The sequence below is a fragment of the Sarcophilus harrisii genome, chromosome 1 (assembly GCF_902635505.1).
Source record: "Sarcophilus harrisii chromosome 1, mSarHar1.11, whole genome shotgun sequence".
NCBI classification, from domain to species: domain Eukaryota; kingdom Metazoa; phylum Chordata; class Mammalia; order Dasyuromorphia; family Dasyuridae; genus Sarcophilus; species Sarcophilus harrisii.
The window spans coordinates 347,654,473-347,676,188 of record NC_045426.1 but is presented as its reverse complement, the minus strand read 5'-3'; the positions used below and the strand labels follow the sequence as shown (position 1 = coordinate 347,676,188).

General features: G+C 36.5%; 1 long non-coding RNA gene and 1 pseudogene across 1 annotated transcript; both read left to right on the top strand.

Moving 5' to 3' along the window:
- The first annotated feature begins 244 nt into the window (after positions 1-244).
- Positions 245-1,774, top strand: LOC116420507 (annotated as a pseudogene).
- Positions 1,775-16,665: 14,891 nt separating this feature from the next.
- Positions 16,666-18,417, top strand: LOC116421247. Its single transcript, XR_004231553.1, has 3 exons — positions 16,666-16,990; positions 17,539-17,666; positions 18,360-18,417. It is a non-coding gene; the product is annotated as an uncharacterized LOC116421247 (long non-coding RNA).
- Positions 18,418-21,716: the final 3,299 nt, after the last annotated feature.

The window sequence follows — 21,716 nt, the reverse complement described above, 5'->3', positions numbered from 1 at the left end:
GCTCCTCCTCTATGATCCAAGGGGAGATGCAGTTTAATATACCCACAAATCTCGCTATCAGTTCCCAAGTTATAAGTAACCCATGTATTTCTGTCAGCTTAATCATGCTTTCCATAGCACCACTCTTGGGTGGGGTTGGGGGCGGGGATGAAGAGTCTTTAGCTTGCATTTGCAGCCGGGAGCCGAGGCGCGCGCCCCTCGCCCTTGAAGCCAGCCCGGCTCCAGCCCGGTTCCAGCTCCCTCTCGGCCCGGTGCCGGGAGTGGATCCCTTTACCTGTTTGGTTCGGAAGGCGACAGGTCCCGGCACAGCGGGCACCAGACCACCGCAGCCATGGGGAAGGGGGTTGGACGTGATAAATATGAGCCTGCCGCAGTATCAGAGCATGGAGATAAAAAAAAGGCCAAGAAGGAGAAGGACATGGATGAACTTAAGAAAGAAGTGTCAATGGAGGATCATAAACTTAGCCTTGATGAGCTTCACCGGAAATACGGAACAGACTTGAGCCGGGGTCTGACAAGCGCTTGTGCTGCAGAAATTCTGGCTCGAGATGGCCCAAATGCCCTCACGCCACCTCCCACTACTCCCGAATGGGTCAAATTTTGTCGGCAGCTCTTTGGGGGCTTCTCCATGTTGCTGTGGATCGGAGCCGTCCTTTGCTTCTTGGCCTATGGCATCCAAGCTGCCACTGAAGACAAGCCTCAGAATGATAATCTCTATCTTGGTGTGGTACTGTCTGCTGTAGTTATCATCACTGGCTGCTTCTCCTACTACCAAGAAGCAAAGAGTTCAAAGATCATGGAGTCCTTCAAAAACATGGTGCCTCAGCAAGCCCTTGTGATTCGAAATGGTGAAAAAATGAGCATAAATGCTGAAGAGGTTGTAGTTGGGGATCTAGTGGAAGTGAAAGGAGGTGACAGAATCCCAGCAGATCTGCGAATCATTTCTGCAAATGGATGTAGACAATTCTTCACTCACTGGTGAATCTGAACCGCAAACCAGGTCTCCCGATTTCACTAATGAAAACCCACTGGAAACAAGAAACATTGCTTTTTTCTCTACCAACTGTGTGGAAGGTACTGCCTGAGGCATCGTTGTATACACTGGGGATCGCACTGTGATGGGAAGAATTGCTACACTTGCATCTGGGTTAGAAGGTGGCCAAACTCCCATTGCAGCAGAAATTGAACATTTTATCCATCTTATCACCGGTGTGGCCGTGTTCCTGGGAGTTACCTTCTTTATCCTGTCTCTGATTCTTGAATACACTTGGCTGGAAGCAGTCATTTTCCTGATTGGTATCATTGTTGCCAATGTGCCAGAGGGCTTGCTTGCCACTGTCACGGTATGTCTGACTCTGACTGCCAAGAGAATGGCACGAAAGAACTGCCTGGTAAAGAACTTGGAAGCTGTGGAAACACTGGGTTCCACATCTACCATCTGCTCTGATAAAACTGGAACCCTGACTCAGAATCGGATGACTGTAGCTCACATGTGGTTTGACAATCAAATCCACGAAGCTGATACTACAGAAAACCAAAGTGGTGTCTCTTTTGATAAGACTTCAGCTACTTGGCTTGCTTTGTCCAGAATTGCAGGATGTAACGTGTGTGTTCGTTAACAGGAAACCACTATTCTGGAAGCTGGCAGTTGCTGCTACGTTGAATCAGCCTCTTGAAATGCTAATATGTGTGGTTCTTCAAAAATGAGAGATAGATATGCCAAAATTGTGAGATCCCATTCAACTCCGCCAAAGACCAGCTCCATAGGACTTGAAACCTAGGAATCATTGGTTCTCTGGCCATAGGATTCTTGAAAACCTAGGAATCATTGATTTCTGAGCATAGATTCTGAAAACCCTCAGAATCATGACTTTGAGACTATTAGACTTGAAACTCTCAGGAATCATTGGATTCTCTGAGAATGATAAGACTGTTACAACACTTCAAATCTGTGGAATCATTGATTCAACACATAAAAGACTTTTCAGGACTTCAAAAACTCAGGGGATCATTGATTCTGACATGTGAAACAATGGACAATAGGATTGGTTTTGGACTTATCTTTGGCGGTTAAGATAGGTTGTGTAGTGGACTGTTGTTTACATACCATTTTGGACTTCTGGTGATCTTTTCCAACAACCATGTTGATTTCTATTGTTTGCTATTCCGCTACTGTGTGTACAATTCTGTTTGTTACACCACATCAGCTAATGACTGAGGGGAGGGTCATCCCTAAGCCCTTGCGTATTGCTGTGTGCTTGTGTAATATCATGCTGATGGTTTGTGCTATTAAGACCTTTCAGCCCAGAAACCTGCTAGCAACCCATTTCCCTTTGGTGTATTCCTTTCGAGATGTCGGTAGGGCGTGATCATTCTTTTAGTGCTTTCACCGCTTTTCTGAGAGAAGTCAGGAGGTGATCACTCCTTTCGGTGCTTTCACCTCCTTCCGGATAGTTAGGAGGCGTGATTATCCTTGGGGCTTATCCTGAGGAGTCAGGATGGTATGAACCGTGTTCTAAAATAAAGAGAATGTAATGGGCTGAGGTTTGAGCTGATGCACTGAGGTCCCAAGACATGAGGCTAGATAGTATGGCATACTCTATTAATATACATGATTGATAAAAGAATGGTCCCTGCCCACTCTGCAAGTCCTGATGTGTTGTATGGAAATGAGATTTTGGGGTGGAGGCAGAGAGAGAGGAGAAGAAGTGGAGAGATTGGCTGTCTGAGACTCTGAGTTGTGGTTGTGTGTGCTGGTCGAGCTAGTTTGACTCAGCTGCACACATGCTATCGCCATTCTTCCACTCCAATCCTTCTTCACTGAGAATAAAGACTGACGATTTTCCCCTAACCTGAATTCCTGTCTCGTGCTGATCTTAAAATACACGATCTTAACAATATAGGGATTGGGAATTCAATGTAATGGTTTTTAGTCATCTCCCAGAGTTCTTTCTCTGGGCGTAGCTGGTTCAGTTCATTACTGCTCCATTGGAAATGATTTGGTTGATCTGCTGCTGAGGATGGCATGTGTCCATCAGAACTGGTCATCATAGTATTGTTATTGAAGTATATAATGATTCTGGTCCTGCTATTTACTCAGCATCAGTTCGTGTCTCCAGGCCTTTTGAAATCATCCTGTTGGTCATTTCTTACAGAACAGTAATATTCCATAATATTCATATACTACAATTTATTCAGCTATTCTCCAACTGATGGACATCCATTCAGTTTCCAGTTTCTAGCTACTACAAAAAGGGCTGCACAAACATTCGTGCACCTACAGGTCCTCTTTCTTTTATAATCTCTTTAGGATATGTCAGTAGTAACACTGTTGGATCAAAGGGTATGTACAGTTTGATAACTTTTGAGCATAGTTCCAAACTACTCTCCAGAATGGTTGGATTTGTTCACAACCACCAACATATGATCAATGTCCTAGTTTTCCAATCCTCCAACAATCATTATTTTTTTCCTGTCATCTTAGCCAATCTGACAGGTGTAGTGGTATCTTAGAGTTGTCTTTAATTTGTATTTTCTGATTAATAATGACTTGGAGCATCTTTTCATATGACTAGAAATAGTTTCTAATTTTTCATCTGAGAATTGTATATTCATATCCTTGACCATTTTTTCAATTGAGAATGGCTTGATTTTTATAAATTAGAGTTAATTTCTATATTTTGGAAATGAAGCCTTTATCAGAACCTTTGACTGTAAAAATATTTTCCCAGTTTATTGCTTCCTTCTAATCTTGTTCTATTAGTTTTGTTTGTAAAAACTTTTCAGTTTGGTATAATCAAATTTTCTTATTTTGTGATCAGTAATGATCTCTAGTTCTCTTTTGTCATAAAGTCCTTCCCTTCCAAGGTCTGAGAGGTAAACCATCTCTGTGTTCTCTAATTTATTAATACTTCATTCTTTATGCCTAGGTCATGAACCCATTTTGACCTTATCTTTGTGTGGTGTTAATGTGGATCAATGCCTAGTTTCTGCCATATTAGTTTCCAATTTTCCCAGCAATTTTTATCAAACAGTAAGTTCTTATCCAAAAGTTGGTTTTGGTTTGTCAAAGACTAGGTTGCTATATTTGTTGACTGTTTTATCTTTGAACCTAACTATTCCACTGATCAACTAATCTATTCTTAGCCAATACCAAATGGTTTTGGTAACTGCTGTCTATAATATAATTTTAGATCTGGTACAGCTAAGCACATTTCATTTGATTTTTTTTTTCATTAATCTCTTTGAAATTCTTGACCTTTGTTTTCCCATATGAATTTTGTTGTTATTTTTCTAGGTCATTAAAATAGTTTTTTTGGGAGTCTGATTGGTATAGCATTAAATAAATAGATTAGTTTAGGTAATATTGTCATCTTTATTATATTTGCTCGCCCTATCCAAGAGCATTTAATATTTTTCCAATTGGTTAGACTTAGACTTAATTTGTGTGAAAAGTGGTCTGTAATTTGCTCATAAAGTTTCTGATTTTCCTTGGCAGATAGATTCCTAAATATTTTATATTATCTGTAGTTACTTTTAAATGGAATTTCTTGTAACTCTGACTGTTGGATTTTGTTAGTGATATATAAGAATGCTGATGACTTATGTGGGTTTATTTTATAATCAGCAACTTTGCTAAAGTTGTGGATTATTTCTAATAACTTTTTAGTAGAATCAGCATGAGTATATTTATATATGTACACATTCATATACAACCAAGTAAGACTATGCTATACTTGTTTGTCTTCCATTTCCCTGAAGGTGGATAATATTTTCCTTCAAAAGTCCAAGTCTTTCCATATTCTTCTAAATGCACCAATTCATCACTTCTTAGACAACAGCAATATTCCAACCATATACTGTCTAGTTATTTTAAATAGTATGAAACAATATTGATTTTAATATGGCTGGCATATAGTACAGTTTCTCTATTTTTTGCTTTGATTAAATATATTTTAGCTTTAACTTAATTGAAATCAATGATTGGTACATTTTTTTTTACGTAATAAATTCGATTCCTGATCTTTATTATTATATTTGTGTATATCTCTTATTTTCTATCCCTCCTGACTTCTCTCTTTTACTTCTACCCCACTACCTTACCATCCTACAACTTACCCTACCCCTCTTCACAGATTCCTCCCTTATCTTCTACCTCCAGTCTTTCCCTCCCTCTTCATCTTGTTCCCAAACTCTCCAGATTTCTCCACAAACTAGACATAAATAGTACCTCAGAGAGAACATAGAGTAGTAAAAATAAACAAGAGTTGGGGCAGAACCTTGGTCTTCTATACACACTTGTATACTCTCTCCCTTATCCTATTCCTTCACCTTATGTCTTTACAAATTTAAAGCCCTTTATAAATTAGAATCCTGTTTGTGTCAGAGCTGGTTGCCTCTAAAAATCTCTCCCTTATCCTTTCCCTGCTCCTGTCCCCTTACCCTCTTATTTCTTTATAGATTTAAAAGACTTTTATATCCTTCTAGGTATATATTTATTGTTCCTTTTTTAATCCATTCCTGTTGAGAGTAGGGTTGTGGAACCCTACCAGTCCTCCTTTCCCCCCATCTAATTCCTTTGTGTCAGTCTTTGCTCTTACACCTCATTTATATAACCTAATTTCTTACAGTTTTGCTTTTTTAGAACTATATAACACTGAGTTCTACCCCAATCTTTCTTTTGAATTACCCAGTTACTAATGATCTTAGATATACAGTTTATATATTTCACATATTAAAAAAATAAAAAGTTTGTCTTTATTGAATCTCTTATAATTAGTCTTTGAAATTTACCTTACATTTCTCTTGGGTCTTGTTTGTCAAATTTTCTATTAAATTCAGGGCTTTTTGCAACAAAATCCTGAAATTCTGGCAATTCATTGAACATCCATTCTTCCCCCCCCCCCCCCCCATTTAGTATGGGTATGATATTTTTGGCTATAATCCCAGATCTGCTTTTTGATATATATTTATGGTCTTTTAAATTTAACTGTCAATAGGTCTTGTGTCATTTTGTGAATCTCCCATATTAGAATCATTTTCCCCTCCCTTGTTATTTATAATTTTTTGTTATTTGTTATTCATAATATTTTCTCCTTGACCTGGGGATTTCAGAATTTAATTACAATATTCTGTAGGTTTTCCTTATAGGATCTCTTCCAGATGGAGATTGGTGGATTTTTTTTTAAAAAATTAAAAATTTTATTTAAATTTAAAAAATTTTTTTAAAAATCACTACTCTCCCCTCTTATTCAAACACTTCTCAACAATTTAAAAATATTTCTCATATGAAAATTCTTTTTTAAATCATAGCTTTTGGCTAGTTCAGTTATTCTTATGTTTTCTTTTTTTGATCTTTTCTTCAAATCAGCTGTTTTTATTATTAGATAGCTCACATTCTTAACTATTTTTTTCATTCTTCATATTTTGTTTTGTTATTTTTAAATTTCTTATAATTTTGCTGGCATCCCTTTGCCCAATTCTACCTTTCAAGTAGTCATTTTCTTCCTTAAGATTCTGTATCTCCTTTTCTAATTGGTTGACTTTCTTTACATAATCTTCCTGTTTTTCTTGAATTGTTCTTATTTTTCAAAACATTTCCCCTTCAATATCTCACATTTGATTTTAAAGTCTTTTAAAACTTCTTCTATGAATTCTTTTTAGGCAGATGATCATTTGACATTACTCTTTGCAGTAGGTGAGGCTTTTTTTTTTTGCTTCAATATTCTTCACAAGGAGAAGATGAACCATAGTTCCAATCTAGGTAGCCTCAAGGCTTGCTGCTTGCTGTTTCAGCTAAACTAGCCTGGAGGTATTTATTTTTCACACAGGCAAACCTCAACTTTAATATCCCTTTCCTAAAATCTTCTCAGATTATCCCAGGAAGACCAAGGTTCTGCCCCAACTCTTGTTTATTTTTACTACTCTATGTTCTCTCTGAGGTACTATTTATGTCTAGTTTGTGGAGAAATCTGGAAGTTTCAGATCTACTCCGCCATCTTCCCAGAATCCATCCCCTTAAAACGTTTAAATGTTTGTCAAAGGAACTTTGATCACCAGGAAATGGTTTTGTTTCTGGTCATAGCAGCTCATGGTAAGGGTTTGAAGTCTTGAAAAGCTAAGAAAATTCCCATCAATGAATGTTGTCTAACATATGAAGAGGTTGTAATCTTCATTGTAAGCCAAGAACAGGGGTGAGATCCACTGATGAAATCTTCTAAATATTAAAATATTGTACCACACAGACACCTAGAGAGGGAAAATTTACTTTTGTGTGTGTGTGCTGAGTGGAAAAGCCTAAGTGTGAAATAAAGTAAAAATGGACATTCTTTAGAACCCTTGAACATTTTTGTGAAATTTTTTGGATGCTATTAGAATAACTTTCTTGAATATATTTCCTCATTGCTCCGATCATTAGAAATTAGAAGTATAGGTCATTCTGCTTCACAAATATTGTGTTTTAGCCAAATGTATAGTTACCCTATATGTTAGATTCCCTTTCTTACTTATATAATTTTGCCAAGACTGTGTCTTATTCCAGAAATACTTTAACTTCTCACATACACCTGACAAAAGTCTCTTTATTCACACACATGTAAATAATCAGGTAGCTCTATTTATATGTGTATATGCATATATTTATGGATGTTATATACAATTAGTTACTTTCTTTCCCCTCACAACTAAATAAAAAAAAGTAACACAAAAATTCTCACAACAAACTCATATAGTTCAGCAAAATGAATTTCCATATAAAGTTTGATACCCCCAAAAGTTTAATCTGGATTTTAAGTCAGTCACCTTGCTGACAGGGGTTGAGTGATATGAATCATCTTCAGTCCTCTGGATTCATGGTTTATCATCATACTGATCAAAGTTCTGAAGTCTTTCAAAGGTATTTTCTCTGTAACAATATTGTCATTGTGTAAATTCTTCTTCTAATTCTGCTCATTTTACTCTGTATCATAGTGGTCTTCTCAATTTCCTCTGAAATTGTCTATTTCATCATTTCTTATGACAAAATAATAGTACATTTCATCTCTATGCTACAGTTCGTTTCGCTATTCTCCAATGAGTGCTCCCTCCAGTTTCCAGTTTAAGAATATTACTACTATATTTTTATAGAGCTATATAAGTGCTATTTATGTTGGTTGAAGACTATCTTCCAATCTAGGTAGCCCCAAAGGCTTACTGTTTGCTATTTCACCTGAACTAGCCTGGAGGTATTTATTTTCCACACAGGCTGAAGTTATATTTAATGATAATAATATAGAATAATAACTTATTATTATTCTATATTATAGTTAAATATAGGATTACTATAAAATGTTTTATATTATTCTATATTATTTAATTTGTGACATGGTTCCTTTTCACTTCTATTTCACATCCCTTTGAAGTATTATAAGTCTAGCAGTAGTGTTATAGTTGGATAAAAGGATAGGCACATTTTAATAAATTTGGGTACATCGCTCCAAATTGCTTTCCAGAATAGCCAGATCAATTAGCTCACAGCACCACCAATGATACACTTGTATGCCATTCTCCCCACATTTTCCTCTTTTGTCATATTGCCAACCCAGTAGTTGTGGGACATTTTCATTTCCTTTTTAATGATTTGGATAATTTTAAAAAATTTGGTTATTAAAAGTTTGGATTTTTTCCTTTGAAAATCACCTGTTCATTTTCTTTGATAATTTAACCATTGGGAAATGATTCATAGTCTTATAAATTTCTTTTATTTACATTCATTTTTTAAAAATAATTTTGAGTTCCACATTTTCTTTCTTTATCCCTTCTTCCATTTACCAATAAAGTGAACAACACGATGCCCATTATATATGTGAGGTAATGCAAATTATATTTTTGTATTAAGTATGTTACAAAAAAAGGAAAAAAGAGGAAAAGTGAAAAACAATAAACTTTAATCTTCACAGAGTTTATGCATTTTCTCTTTGGAGGTGAAGAGCATTTTTCATCATGAGTTGTTAGAAATCGTTATGGGTCACTGTACAGATCAGAATAATTAAGTCTTTCACAGTTGATTATATGATATTGCTGTTATTATATACAGTTTTGTTCATTCTGCTCACTTCACTTTGCACAAGTTCATTTAAGTCTTCTCAGATTTTTCTGAAAGTATCCTGCTTGTCATTTCTTATAGCACAATAGTATTCCATCACAATCAGATACTGCATTTTGTTCAGCAATACCCCAGTAGATGGACCTCTCCACAATTTCTAATTTTTTTGCTACTATAAAAATTGCTGTTGCAATTTGTTTGTACAAAAATATCATTTTCCTTTTTCTTTGATCTCTGGACTACAGATGTAGTAGTGGTATATACAATTTTGTAGCACTTTGGGCATAATTCCAAATTGTTCTCCAGAATGGTTGGACAGGTTCAGAATTCCACCAATAGTGCATTAGTGTTCCTATTTTTCTATTCCTTCAAGAATTTGTCATTTTTTTCTGTCATGTTAGTCAATCTGATAATTTGCAGTTCTCTATTAGTGATTTAGAAAATTGTTTTTTCATATGACTACTGATAGATATGACCCTTTTGCTGGGTCATATTCTTTGGCCATTTATTAATTGAGGAATGGCTCTTATTTTTATTTATTTGATTCAGGTTCCTATTTACTTGAGAAATGAGGCTTTTGTCAGAGAAACTTGCTGTGAATTCTGGTCCTTCTTTCCCCAGTTTCCTGCTTTTCTTATAATTTTGGCTGCATTGGTTTTGTTTGTGTAAAACCTTTTTATTTTCATGTAATCAAAATTACCCATTTTACTTGCCATGGTCGTCTCTATCTCTCATTTGGTAATGAACTCCTTCATTATCTATATGCCTGATAGATGAAATTTTCCATACTCTTCTAATGATATATTTTTATATCTAAAAGTTTAATACATTTCAATTCATCCTTTACATATCTTGAAAATGAAATCTTTATCAGAGATACTTGTTGCAAAGATTTTTCCCCACTTGCCTACTTTCCCATGTAACTTTAACTATATTAACTTTTTGCAAAAATTTTTCAATTTCAAATAATTGTCTTTTATTTTCTCTGATCCTTTTTTATTATTTCTTTTGTCTCCATAGATCTGAAAGGTAATTTATTCCTTGCTTATAGATCTCCCTCTCCATAAATCTGAAAGATTTTTTCCCCTTTGCTGCTTCAACTTGCCTATGACATTAACCACTTAAATATTGCTAGATATCTTGAGATTTGGTGGCTTGAGATTTTTTCTTCTCTTCTTTACTTAATCTATCATGTTTCCTTTCCTACTTATTTATTCTATCATATCTCCATTTAAAAAAAATGGAGACAATTAACTCTTCTGTTCCATGTAGTTTCATTTATGATTTCTTGAAATAGAATTCTGGAAAACCAGATACTGATAAAACCCATTGGGATTCAAATGGAGCTACTTGATTATTCCTTAATCCCAAATCACCCTGGCTCTTACTGATTGGCCAATTAGAGGTCCCTATCCAAGCCTTACTTGTTTTTTGTGTTTTGGCATCCCAGAGTGTAAATGGAAATTGTTTCTGTTCTGGCCAGAAATCATGAAGAATCTTTCCTTCTCAGATTGCTTTTTCTTTGAAGTAGGAAAAATAGGCCATCTTCAGCCTCCTTTTTTACCTTGCCTTAAATTACTAAATGGGTATTGCCTCAGACAAATTGAGATCTGGGAAAGACCCTGAATTAAAAAGGCCAAGGTCTCCCACTACATCTGAGGTCATCTCTAGTTGTCCTGGCCTAGGTCTTGCCACTGGTTGCAAATTACTCAGGAGGAGAAAGTGAGGCTGAGGACTTTGCATAGCACTGCCTCACTTAAATCCAATTCACTTGCAAGTGAAGACATCAGCAGTTTTTGTTAAGCAGTAGATTCATACCCCAATTATTGAGATCTTTGGGTTTATCAGATCTTGCTGCTGTGTTTATATGCTATAATATGTTGTGTATCCAATCTGTTCCACTGATTAACCTCACTATTTAACTGTATTTCAATTTGATTTCCTTTGTAATCCTATGTATTTATTTGATATATTTAAACTTTATTTTGAGAAGGGGTCCATAGGCTTAATCAAACTGCCAAAAGGTTGCATGACACAGAAAAGATTAAAGATCCCTGAGTTAGAGGACAAATAAGAATTGGAGGCTAGATTTCTCAACTTTTTGTCCAATCCTCATACTTTACAGTTTCCTTCCTCGATTATCTAACCAAGGCTAACTTAACTTTGGGTAAACTTGAAAACTTAAAGTTGAATCTTCTTAAGTTATAGTCTTTTGTGCAATTTCCTACATTTCCTTTTAGGAATGAATCTGTAAGGTGTGAACAAGGGTTTTTATTAGGACTGGATTTTTAAAGCATTTAATATAATGCCTAACATTTAGTAAGCACTTAATAATGTTCCTTTCTTCCTGCTCTCCCTCTTCTACCAGTGCTCTTGATCTAGATCCCCAAGTAGCAGTTCTGGAGCAAATTACATCAGAACCTGTGGATGGGACAGGATCTAAGCCATACTCTTCTCTTTGGCTTCTCTCTCCCACTCCCACCCCGATTCTACCCTCATTTTTATACTACTGATTAATTCAAGTTAAGAATGGCAAAGCCTTAAGAGAGTGGGGAGGTGAGTCATAAAGCAGCCCAAGAATGACATAGAAAACTGAATTGGAATTTTGTTTTGGAGATGAGGGTTTTAGATCTAGAATTAGAAGAGATCATTGAAGCAACATAGATCAGCTGTCTCATTTTACAACTGAAGCCCATACAAGGTAAATTGATTTCCTCTAGATCACGGAGGTAATAAATGACAGAGCTAAGTTTAGAAGCTACTTCTTCTGGTTACAGACACAGTGTTCTTCCCAATGTACTATCAAAAGACCCAAAAGGGTATTTTCTAAGTTCAAACTAGCTCTTTTAAACCATGTTCTCCCCATCATTGGATTCCTAAATCCAACAATTTTAAGGCTGGGTGAGTCATAGTTTATTTTCAGCAAATTGGGTCAGCTTGATCAGAAACTTTCAGACCTCATTGTTTCCCCTTGTAAGTTCATTTTCCCCAGAGAGAGTTAGAATTTGTCCACTGGAGGGCTCCCATTTTTATTTTTTTTAACTAGCTAATGCAATATGTGGAAAATTAAGAACAAATTCTTGACAGTCAAATGTGGAGGACATAAAGTTCAGGCCAAAGGAGTCCTCTTATTCCCCCATAGAGCAGCATTTGTGAAAATCAGACTTCATTTAGCGTGGGTTTTTGCTAATATCAATAACTTTTCTACATACATTTTGGCTGTAATTTTCTCCATAAATAAGGCTTCTACTAAAACGACTTCCTGAATGTGATGTTAGAAGCGATTAGTTCACTGGAAAACCACAGAAAAATAATATTTATATGCTTGACACTGTTAGGGCAATACCCCAGATACCCCATCACATTAGTTCTCCATGGAAAGCAATGCATGCTTCCCAGCCCCACTGCCCACAATGGAGCCTTAAAGTAATCACCATGACAGCCAGGATTTTTGCTACTCCATTATGGTCTATGGACATTTACATTGATCTTTTTAAAATTTTAAGCTGTACCTATGGGACAGATGATTTTGATTTCATTTTTTAAATAAAAAGTTTGAATCTGTAATTTTATCAGAAGGGAGAACTTCCAGTGTGGAAAAATCCCTCCATCAAGACAGAGCTATTCACCTGTAACATTGTCTTAGAGAGTTGTCTGGGCCTTTGAGAAGTCTTGTCCATGGTCACATAGCTAAGCACTGACAAATATAGGATTTGAATTTTATTCAATGTTTTTTTATGGAACAAAAGTCTTTGGATATACAGGAGTCCAGCTTTAGGAGTCTGAGAGAAGAAGGAGAGCTCAAGAATAGACTATGTTAATCAAAGGAGTGTGTGACAGTGGAAGAAAGGACCATCAGCCCTCTGAGGTCTGCCATGGATCAATTGTGTGACCTTGAAGGAATCAGATCATCTTAGTTTTCTTATTTGTAAAATGTTTGGGTTGGATGAATGACTTCTGGGCTTTCTCCCTACTTTAAATTTGTCCTTGACATGTTGAAGGCCCTTAAAGAGGGAATAAAGTAGTGTAATAGAGTGTGGGCACCAGAGGACCCAAGTTTAAATCTTAGCTCTGCAGGAGACAGATTCCTATTTCCTTACTTAAGATCTTAGAGTTGGAAGGGACTTTGCAAGTCACCAAATCCAATCCATTAATTTTATAGGGAAAGGAATTCATCTGTCCGGGCTTCAGATTCTTCAATTAAAAAATGCGGAGACCTGGATTAGATCTTTAAGGTTATGCTCAGCTCCCAAACCCTCCTTAGAAGTTAACACAGCTCCCTTTCCAAACCCCAGTTTTACCCATTTCTCTACTGTCTCCTCCTTCCCATCTCCCAAGCTGAGATCTTGCTCTCATGCTCACCAAGAGGTATATGTAGAGAGTTTTCTTTCTGAATCAAAGGGCACAGGTGTCCTAAGCCAGTCTTGACCTCCCCCTGGCTCAGAGGTGCTGTGAAAGCTGAATTCATTAAAGTTGCTTTGAGAGATGGGCATGAAAGGCCCTATGTAAGTGCAAAGTAGTCCGGCTGTGATGATGATGATGTATTAATAATCATCTGATAGGTTATAACATAAATCCAGGCTCCTCATAAAATAAGCTTACATGTTATTCTTGGTCGGTTTCAGCCCCAGGCTGGGCAGTTAATGAGCGACAGAACTGTTTATTGGCTACTTCTGAGGAGTCTAATGAAGTAGTTCAGTCATGGCAGGGTCTGAGTGGGTGGTGCCAGTAACCTAATCTGCTTCCCCGGGGCCATTCCATTTCCTCCTCCACTCCTTTCAGTGAGGCACACGTTTCCAGGACCCAAAGGCCTCCCTTCTTCAGGATCCTATTACAGGGAAAAGAGAAGGGATCCCCCTCCCCTCTTCCATTTCTAGCAGAGCCCTGGGGAAGCTGGAGGTAGGAGGGGGGAGTCAAGCAGTGAGCTAAGTAGCAAGAGGTCAGATGCTGGAAAGGATCCTGTAGGCCAAGGAGCTGTGGCCCTTTGAGGGCTGGGCTGAGAGGATGAAAGATAAGCCAGTTTAGTAAATGTGGCTAGAGGGGAGCGGAAGCAGGACTTCCTTCAAGCAATTCTCACTACTGTTTCTGAGTTGTTTACTTCCTATTTTGATACCTAGAGCAACAAGAAACAAGGTCTCACAAGGAGTCCTGTATAGGCCTTGTCCTGAGCTTGTTTATCCACATTTTCTGTCAGGAAACAATTGTGATAAGGTCTTGCCCTCTGGGGACTGTTTCAGAATATTTTCTCCCTTATGTACAGGGTTGCTTATGGTTGATAATATTGTGAACCTACATCCAACTATTCTTGGGTTGATTTATTAACAAGTTTTATAGCACCTCAAGTACTGAGAAGATTTCATTTTCTTTTTCCCTCTTCCAAGGAAAGATATGATTTTGCACCTTCTAATTAGGGCATTTTCTAGACTTTCAGTTCAATGATGGATGATAGAGGAGGTGGGTAACTCTGTGTCTATAGGGTTCATGCACGCACACAGATGGGTATTATACACGTATACTCTTGATTTATTGCCCTATATTAACAATGTTTTTCCTATTGGGAAAGAGAAGTAGCAGCCTTCTTGGAGAAAATGCTATTCTGGACAAGCCATTTTGAGTCCTTATGGCATATTCAGAACTTTTCTTGGATATTTCACCTAATTCACCTAATAGGAGTACTTTCTTCTTTCCTTCCTCAATTGAAACCCCTCCTGTTTCCCTTTCCCTTCTCTTTGTAATGTCTCAATGCTACAGTATTTATTTTGAGTCTTCTTTTGGTGCTAGATTGTACCTACTTTTTTTACTGTATGCTCTTTGGGGCAGGAACTTGATTTGTTTGGCCCTACTTCAGATATTGTCAACACCCTGTACATTTATAGTGCTTGTAAAAATATGAAATAACAACAATGATTTTATGAGCTGAAAACAGATTTTTTCACCACATTTAATTTTCGTGGATGATTGGAATTTCCACATATGAAAAAGAAGTGATAAATATCTTTCCATGATCTCAGTACAAGTTGCCTACAATCAGAAACCATTTCTGGAAGTGTCCCCCAAATTACTCTGGGCCTAGGGGGAGAAGACTCAGATTTGTGTCTTGGGTCCTAGAATTGGACCCAAAACTCTTTAAGAAACACACCCCTTCCTGAAAATGGATTGTTTGTAGTAAGGGATATACCAATAGAAAGGCATCAGTTTCATGATTATCTTGGTTCCTAAACTTTTTTTCTTTAAGCATTTAAAAACCTCCCACTTAATAGTATTTTCTTTTCAATTATATGTAAAGATACTTTTCATTATTCACTTTTATAAGATTTGGATTTCTAATTTTTTTCTCTCTCCTTCCCCCAAATGGCAAGCAATCTGATATAGCTTATACATATACAATTATATTAAACATATTTCCACAATAGTCATGTTATGAAAGAAGAATAAGAACTGAAGAGAGAAACTATTGAGGAAGAAAAAACAAAATAAAATAAGAAGTAAAAATAGTATGTTTCAATCTGCATTCAGACTCCATGGTTCTTTCTTTGGAAGTGGATAGCATTTTCTATCATGAGTCTTTGGGATTATTTTAGATGATTGTATTGATGAGAAGAACTAAGTTTATCAAATTTGAGCAATGCATGATGTTGCTGTTAATGCATACAATGTTCTCCTGTTCACTTCACTCAGCATCAGTCTATATATATATATCTTTAGAGGTTTTTGGAAATCTTCATGTTCATTATTTCTTATACAACAATACTATTCCATTGCATTCATATGCCACAATTTGTTTAGTCATTCACCAATTGATGGCTATCCCCTCAATTTCCAACTCATTGTTATCACAAAAATCTGCTATAAAAAATTTTATATACGTGTATATTTCTTTTTCCTTTTTTTTTTTTAATGATCCCTTTAGGGATACAGACCTAGTAGTGGTCTCTTCAGACTGGTTGAATCAATTCACAACTCCATCAACAGTGCGTTAGTGTTCCAATTTTCCCACATCTTCTCCAATATTTATTATTTTCTTTTAACCTAGCTTTCTGTTTCCCTTTTAATCTTGGCTGAATTGGCTTTGTTTATGTAAACATTTTTAATTTAATGTAATCAGAATTATCTACTTTGCATTTCATAAAGTTTTTTTTTTTATCTTCTCTTTGGTCATAAATTTATTTCTTCTCTATACATCTGGAAGGTAAATATATTCCTTGTTTCTTAATTTCCTTATGGTATAAATCATGCAGGCTACAACCCTTATTGTTCCTTGAAGACAGAAATTGTGTTATTATTTTTTTTTAAATCATTCTCACTTCTGGGCCTAGCACATAGAAAGTGTTTAATGTTTGTTGACTTGAATAGGATTGTAAGAGAATGACCTTGAAAAAGCACCTTCTACTTTATTCCTGAATGAATGAGTTTCATGTGATACCATCTGAATTTAACACTTATTAAGGTTGTGGTAACTATTGAAGAAATGTTTTCACAACAGAGAGACCACAACATGTCTTTGGAAGGTAGAGTCCCTCTGTGTTCTCTTAGGAGAAATCATAGACATTTCTGGAATGGTCATTATTACCATTAATTCTATTTCTGTTTCTCCTTGATCCCCGGAGAGATTCACAGGGAATTTTGCCCTATTGAAGAAATCAACACAATAAAATCCCTGATGGAGGTTGCTAGGTCATCAGATGTATTATAGTCTTTGAAGTCTAAAGATGGAGATAAATGAGAACTTGACAGAAAAAAAAGGAAAACTCCGTGATATTTGAAGGCCATTTATGTTCTCTTGTTCATTACATGGATGACTCTGTGAAGGTCTCAGCTTCTTCTTCTGGGCATACAGTCTTATTAGGGTTGGGTCCATGTAACAAGGTGATCCAGCTGTTTTAAAAGGCTGCTTATAATTCAAAGCTGGTAAGGATTCAGTCCCTCCCTACCTTCTTCAGACTAAACATTTGAGTTACAAGCCACATAAAACCCTTTGGTGGGAATTGTAGCAAAGAAAAGTCAATTCACAATCTCACACCTCATAAAGGCTTATTTTAGATTTTGTAAGATTTGGTACATCTCATATATATGTGAGGTCTTGAGCAACTATCTGGATGCTAAGGTTTTATCTATCTGGCTGACAAAATAAATTAATTTCTTCCTTTAATCAGTTTCTGATCCTTGCTTCATTTTTACATGAACTTAATTGGCTTAGCTCAATGTACCAGCAACTGCATAACAGTTGAAGGAGTTAGTGATATAGCCAGATGAACTTAAGACACAGCTTTCCTTCCTCGGGCATGGAGAATGCTAGTAAATTACTCTACATTTCTGAGATTGTGTGTTCAAAACCTCAGTGGGAGTTAAAGGGAGAGAGAAACTCTTTCACTTGGAATATCTGATATCACCTGAAATGAAATTAGAGGTAGTGAAGGAAGGAATCTTCATCTTCTACTAATTAATTTTTGGCATAGATTCAAAAAAGTTACCAAATGGTTTTGAAAATGTGCTGGAAACTTTGGGCAGAGCTACAAGTGCAAAGGCAAAACTGCTTCATATTAAGTGACATACAGACATAAACAAGGCACACATCATTCATCAGGTAAGAAATGCAACACACGTTTTTGTTTTGAAATAAGATGCAGAGGAATAAATGTGACCTATTCACAGAATACTTGTTTTACATTGATTGGCACTAAGAAAAAGATAGAAGGGTGGTTCCTTGGGGTATAAGTAACTAGATAATTTTCTAAATCTGTGCTACCAGCTTAAGTAATTGAGTAGATGAGAGAAGGACCCAGCAGCTCAAAATCTGGAATCCCATCTTAGACCCTCGATACATTTGCAGACAAGACCGCCTATGTTCCCAGCCTTTTCTTTTCAGTGCCTTTGTTTGCTCTTATCTAATCTAAAACCATGATTTAATCTCAACAAAATTCATAATTAGTTTGGCTTGTGTTCTTTCCCATTTCATACAAGATTTCAACCATTTGTTTTTCTTTTAAAATGTTTTATTTGAGCTCTTTGCTTTTTCAAAAATTGTTCTCTTTCTTTTCCTTCTTCAAGAATTCCCCAATTGATAAGTATACACTTTCCTACCAGTTTCTTTGCTACAATGTGACATTCATATGCTACTATTTATTTAGTTATTCCCTATTCATTGATTATTTACTTTCTTTTTTGGTTTTATATGAGGTCACAAATATTGCTACGTTTGTAGTTGAATTTTTTTATTAGTTGTATTTTTTTAACATATTTTATTAGAAATGTATCTCAATCTATTTTCCAATTTCAGGAGTTTTCTAAGTGAGGCAACAGATTTTTCACCTTCCCTTTTCATCTTCAATCAGTTGGTAAGTGTTATTGATTCTACCTCTAAAATATTTATTGCATTTATGCCCTTCTCCATACTCACACTATAATTCAGGTTCTATACTACTTCTTAGCTGAACTATTTCAGGAGCTTTTCAATTGGTTTTCTTATTCTAATTTCTCTCCTCTTTAATCCTGCCTTCACATAGCTGTCATATAGATATTCCCTAAAACATAGATATGACCAAATCTCACCCCTCCTCAAGAAACTCTAGAAACTTCTTCCTGCATTTAGGATTAAATAGAAAGTGCTCTGAATGTCTTTTAAAGCCCTTAACAAACTGACTCAAGCCCATGTTTTCAGATTGTTCCGTATATATGACACCTCATCTTTTGCCTCTATACCTTTGTTCAAATTGCCTTCATGTCTGGAAAAAAAATCCCTTCTCACTCTCTTCCTTAAGGAATCTCTGGCTTTTTTCAGAGTTCAGTTCAGGGACCATCTCTAGTAGGCAATATTTTCTAAATCTCCTCATTTGTTAATACTTCCCCATGCCCCAAATACTTTGTATTTACAATAGGGACTGGGCCTATGATTTCATTGTTATAGGGAATAGTAATAATTTCACTGTATCCTAGGTTGTCTGTTTCCTTTCTTAGGATGGTGGATATTGTCTTACCCCAAACTGGGGACACTGTCTATTTGCTATTTAGTGTTCTAACATTTGACAAAAAAGGGAAAAAGAGAGAGAGAGAGAGAGAGAGAGAGAGAGAGAGAGAGAGAGAGAGAGAGAGAGAGAGAGAGAGAGAGAGAATGGAGAGGAGTGGGGAGGGAGGAGATTCCCCTGGTTAGCAATTGGCCCATCAGAGTTCATAAACACTGGACTGGGAGAACTGAGGTCAAGTCCCAGCTTAGCCTCTCTCTAAAATGAGCAGTTTGTATTTTATTGTAAATGCTAGATGTAAAAAAATAAATTTTATTTTTTAATGGTGTGATTTTTGGGAAAATCCTGTCATCTGTATAAGCTTAATTTGCCTCACCTGTAAAATGAGCAGGTTGCACTAAGTTACTTCTAGGGATCCTTCCAGGTCTATAATCTTACTCTTTAGAAATGCTTTTCTAGTCTCTTCATCCCAAATGTTTAATGCAAAGATTTTAAATTTGGAGTCTGTGAACTTGTTCTGCTTCACACATTTCATCCTCCCTGCTTTCCCTCTTTCTATCCATCTACCTACACTTACATATTTGCATATATAATTGTAATTTTACAAAATTAATCTTCCTTGCAATCCTTTATGTTTTATGCATTTAAAAACATTATTTTGAGAGCAGATCTGAAGGTTTCTGACCCAATACATGACAAGTTAAAGTCTCCTACTTAATGGAAAGGCAGAAATTTCAGATGAAAGTTTGAAGGCTCACTGTATGGGAAGCCAGGAACTCAGGATTCTTGTCCAAATCCAGCTATTAAGTAACTGTGACTTTTATACTACTCACTTTAACTCTCTGACCCATTGTCATATCTACCAAATAGTGATGTTAGAAGGGAAAATGTCAAAGTGAAAATATTGAGTGCCATCCCCCCCTCCCTTTTAAAGGAGGAAATGGTTTAAATTTTTTTTTTTTTAAAAGGCGTTGGACTAAATATATGGAAATCTGAGGTATATTCTCATCTCTGTTTAGCTGGGTGGCCTTAGGTTTGGTTCAATTTTAAAGATTTTTTAAATCAGTAAAATAAGGGGATTGGACTAGATGATCTCAGAAGTCCTTTCTTGTTCTACCATCCCATGTTCCTCTTTATTCTATTTCAAATGTTTATTAGAGTCAATATGGAGAGCAAATTCTGCCAAAGTCATTATCTTTTTTAAACATTAATTTTATTAATGTCTTGGCAGCAAAAGGAGAGTAAAACAGCTTCATTAAAAAGATGAAAAGGCATCCTGGGAACAAAAAGATAAAGTTTGATCTGATTATAGCTGTGTAGAAAATGTAAAGGCCTGAAGTTTTTTATTCTAGCGAGAACACAAATGGTGACAGAAAGAGGCTGTGACAATTCAATATTTCAACACAGAAGATTGATCAATGGATTTCTCTAACTTTATGAGCTTTATGAGCTTACAAAATGGTGTGACCTTGAAAATATCCAGTGACTCTTTGTCAAGAGGATTAAAGAACTCTGATTAAGTCTCAGAAACTGGAACTATTTTCCCATTACCCCCCCTCCCAACTACGTCTTCCCTGATGATTGGTTAATTTGGAACCATTCATTAGTACTACCCAGAAGTTGGGATTCACTGATGGAGGATGCCCCCAAAATGAATGAGTTGGTTTGGACTCTTGAGAGGATGTTTTTGTCAAGCATACCATAAAAGCACCACCAAAGTGGGTGGCTGGAGTTGGACAAAGCTGGTTAGAAACAAGAGTAAGGATACAAACAGAAGTTTAATTTTAAGATGAGGAAAATGGCTTGAAAGAAAAGACATATGTTTGGGAAGCTTGTCACTAGAGGGGGGAGCCTGAAGCAATGTGAGGAGATCTCAGTGTTTATACCTATGGCAAGGCAATGATTTGTGGCCCCAACAATGAAGGGTAACAGAAACTGAAACAAGGTTATTATATAGCAGGATTTAGTGACTAGAACATGGTTTCTACAGATACTTGTCCAAGTTCAGAATCACATGATGCTGACAATTCTGGAATTTTGCTGTGGCTGAGATCAACTAGAGGGTGAGTGCAAAGGATCATAGTTATGCCAAGTTCAGGGCACAGCCTGCTTGCTGGGCCTTAACTCTGGAAAACAGGATGTCTCCAAATAATTGACATTTCCCCCTTTTGGTCAAAAGGAAGGATTCTGAAAGGACCCCTACTCTTATGACAAATAAAGGAGAAGCAAAAATAAGCCAAGATGCCATGAAATATTGCCCAGAGGATTAGTCCTTAAGGGGACCTAGTTGGGAATTGTATCCCAGGTATCATTGCTAGTTATTGTTTTCTTGCAACCAGAAAAGAGACAGGAGGCAAAAATGTAGAAAAGAGCAAAGTGTCAACACATGCTTGAATCAGGGCCTTGTGCACATAATAAAAAGGAAGAGGAAAAAAATGAATTTAGTATATTTCTCAGTTGGAATCTCGGGACAGCTGTCTGAGCTGGATGTTGACTGTTTCTGAGTCCATACCAAGCGGATCTTGAGGTCCCTAGAGGGTTCTGTCATCTGCTTGGGAGCAGTGGCTTTTTTTTTTTTTTCAGATGACCCAGGAGTCTATGCCTACAAGTTTGGAAGCTGTAAGAGCAGTCAGAAGGACCTGATAGGAGCTCTTAGAGAAAACTCTTAGTTAAGA